The sequence below is a fragment of the Macrobrachium rosenbergii genome, chromosome 56 (assembly GCF_040412425.1).
Source record: "Macrobrachium rosenbergii isolate ZJJX-2024 chromosome 56, ASM4041242v1, whole genome shotgun sequence".
NCBI classification, from domain to species: Eukaryota; Metazoa; Arthropoda; class Malacostraca; order Decapoda; family Palaemonidae; genus Macrobrachium; species Macrobrachium rosenbergii.
In genome coordinates, this window is record NC_089796.1 from 1,735,001 (window position 1) to 1,739,355 (window position 4,355).

Consider the following 4,355-nt stretch of genomic DNA (forward strand, 5'->3'; position numbering starts at 1 on the left):
ATATCTCCTGAATGTGTCTCCTGGTCATGTCCCATGATCATCTCCCCTGGTCATGTCTCCTGGTCATGTCCCATGTCCATCTCCCCTTGGACATGACCCTAGGTAGGTCATCATGTCCCATTTTCATGTTTCCTGGTCATGTCTCCAAGTCATGTACCCTGGTTATTTCTATTTCCAATTCTTCCAAGGAAATTGTTATGTTTTAGAATATGTTTAGTCTCGATTTTGCTTATTTGATATTTTCCTTAAACACAATGGTTCCTTGATTCGATTTGACGTAAGTACGTAAATTCATAACTCTGTTATTGGCAAATTGAAGGAAATATCTTCTCCAGCATGACTTCCAATTTTTCATGCAAATGTAGTCTTTTGCATCTACACTTCGAAATGCCAAGCGGTTATTGCACGGTATATTGGATAATGATTAAATATAAATTTGTTGTCTTTTTCACTTTTATTGTCCTGACATTTTTTTATTTATAGAAGTACTCGTACTGTCTCACTGTTTGAGTCCAATTGATTGTGACGACTATATGCAAATTGTCAAAGTTGTTGAAACTTTAACCAAGAAAAGAATTTTTTTATTTTTACAGATAGTTTCAATGTCTGAGTCGAACTGAGTCTGGCGACTGTTAAAATGGTTGAAATTTGGCCACAACATGAGTTTGGACCATAACTAGAATTTCAAAGTGATTACAATATCAGATGCCTTAACAAAATACAGTGGCATTTTCCGAACATAACCTTGTTAAATACAGTAATTTAAACTTTTGAATTACCGTTAAATATATTATCAAACATCACGCCCCCCTACTGATGAGAGCAAGCAAAAATTTCTCTATAATAATTCTATGTATGACTCAATAACTTTCGACAAACTCCCCATCACTTACTGAAGCGATCTTGAGTGACATCAAGTGACTGCATCAATCATTTCGTTCAATCAATAGAGCTTCTTAATAAGTATAGCAATTTTCACGCTTTAGTTCCCAAGTCCAAGTTTCTAATAAAGGAAACGTGGAAGCGTAATTTATAATGGATGGGGAACAATTATTACCTGTTTTCAATCGATTCTTCAGTACTTATTGAGTGATTTGAGAGCATTTTACCTGAAGATCAATAATTCCTTTCACTTTTCATAATATAGTTAGTGATGAATGATGCAAACACTTTATAAAGAATGAACGATATTAACAGATACTGAATGAGTGTTTTGAGTAATGTAAATACCATTTAGTGAATGAAAGGGATTAATAAATAATGAATGAGTGTCTGATAGCACCTTTGTTGATGTTTTTCATGTTTTTGTTATTCGTAAGTGCATTGTACTTAGGGTATTATTTAATAATAATAATAATAATAATAATAATAATAAATAATAATAATAATAATAATAATAATAATAATAATTTCTTTGGAAGCTTGAATATCAAGTCAGTGGCCCCTGTGGTGGGCTTGTTCCATATGGATAGGGTTTATCTTCTGAATAATAATAATAATAATAATAATAATAATAATAATAATAATAATAATAATAATAATAATAATAATAATAATACAAACCTTCTTCTTCTGGATTTGCACTGCTGGCCAGTGAGTTACCAGTCCAACACTTTTTAACCATTCAGTCACAGAAGCCATGAATGGAATGGAAAGAGATATATCAATGCATTCACTTAAAAAAAAAAAAACAAGTAACACTGAATTCATACCTGTGGTTTTACTACACTCCCCCCAACCCCTCCACCCCAGATATCTCCCCACCTCCCCCCCCAACTCCTCTCCCCACACACTAGCCCAAACAGCAGTCAGTAGAAATGTTGAACTATCCTCTCCTGAGGGACTTAGAAAAAATTCATTAAATAAATAAATAAATAAATAAATAAATAAATTAGCTAATAAATGAATAAATAAATAAATTAGCTAATAAATGAATAAATAAATAAATAGATAAATAAATTAGCTAATAAATGAATAACTAAATAAATAAATAAATAAGTGAATGAATGAATAAATAAATACGCAGATAAATAGATAAATAATCAAAAGGTCTATTTGTTCCTAAATGAATAGCCAATGTTTACTTCAGACGTTTTGCGACAAATAAATCAATAGGGTAATGACAATTGTGTCTGTACAAATATTTAATTATGTAGGTTATTGACGAAACGGTAAGCTGTTAGAAGCTTTATTAAAATGACGAATGACAGAGAGAGAGAGAGAGAGAGAGAGAGAGAGAGAGAGAGAGAGAGAGAGAGAGAGAGAGAGAGAGTTATAAGAATACTTCTGCGACATTATCATCAGACTTGTCGCTAACGCTGAACTGCAGCAAAATAATCACGTACGTGGCGATGAAACTGGTAATCTGTAATACAGAATTACAAAAGATATATATTATAATATATATATATATATATATATATATATATATATATATATATATATATATATATATATATATATATATATATATATATATATATATATATATATATATATATATATATATATATATATATATATATATATATATATATATATATATATATATATATATATATATATATATATATATATATATATATATATATATATATATATATATATATATGAACTTATACACACAAACACCTACACAGGACAATGCAAACACTCAAATATAGAAAAAACAATATATAATTCCTCTTACCTGAATAAGATGACTTTTCGAAATGAGAAAGAAATTCCCAACATTGAATCCTGGGTAATCTTCCATGAGTTCCAGTAAGAGACCCAGCTGAAGGAAAAAGAATATGTGGAATAAATAAGTTAGTAATTGAAATAAAGGGGAATACTTTCATTAATAATAATAATAATAATAATAATAATAATAATAATAATAATAATAATAATAATAATAATAATAATAATAATAAAACCGTCCCAGCTACAATAAGAAATATAAATTAAATAAATATATAACTGAGGTAAATATTACTCTCTATAATAATAATAATAATAATAATAAAAAATAATAATAATAATAATAATAATAATAATAATAATAATAATAATAATAATAATAATAATAATAATAATAATAATAAAACCGCCCCAGCTACAATAAAAAATATAAATGAAATAAATCTATAACGGAGGTAAATATTACTCTCTATGATAATAATAATAATAATAATAATAATAATAATAATAATAATAATAATAATAATAATAATAATAATAAAAAAAGAAGAAGAAGAAGAAGAAGAAGAAGAAGAAGAAGAAGAAGAAGAAGAAGAAGAAGAAGAAGACGAACTTTAAAATGCCCTTTGCATGAAACGCAACGATCAATGCAAAAGCCAGTCATTAAACAGAGTAATGAGAAGCAACAGAAATGAATCTATTAGAAACCACGAGAAACAGAGAAAGCAGAAGATTCAGCTCCTTTAACCAAAATGAATATATAGGACTGACGGAAGGAAAAGTAAAAGAAGCGTCATTGGGAAATGCTGTGGGCTATATACCGCCAACATAGGCTATTTACCAAAATATTATGGCACTTTGATATCCGTTTACTCTAGCACTTGTGTAAATAACTCTTATTTTCATTTTCATATTACTGTACATATCAGAATACGACACATTTAAGTGAATAGAAATGGTAAAAGTGTGACATAATCTACATACAACATTCATAAGTACATGGACACATGGACGGAAATATTGGGGCATTATCGTACATCCGGCATCAGCCACCATACCAATCAATCAGGCAATTCTTCCAAATCTTATTCGTTTCATTTAAGTAATCTGGCGTCGCAGAGAGCATGGTCATTAGTGAAGGAGCCTGCGGAATGAATTAGCCAGCTCATTCATTCAGAGAATTTGTAAAAAAGTAATTTTTACATAATAATCCTTTTAAAAGACTTTGGTGTTAGAAGCTGAACAGGAAGAATTGATTACGAAAGCCTTTCACATCGTCAGACTAATAATGTTTGTACACGCCTGAAGAAGCCTTGAAGGCTGGATAATGTTTGTACGCATAACGAGGAACATTATTTTTTTTTTTTTTACGAATAACGCAACGAATTCATATCCAATTATCATGTAATTCTCTGGACATTGATTATCGATGTTTGGTAATATATATAATGCTATCAAGATGGAACTGTTTGTCCTTCATTGTGTAAGATGAATACTAGGCGAATGGAAACTGTAGGCTACTTACAGTGTATTTATATATGTATATATACATACATATATATGTATATATATAATGTATTTATATATACAGTATATATATATACATACATACATATATATATATATATATATATATATATATATATATATATATATATATATATATATATATA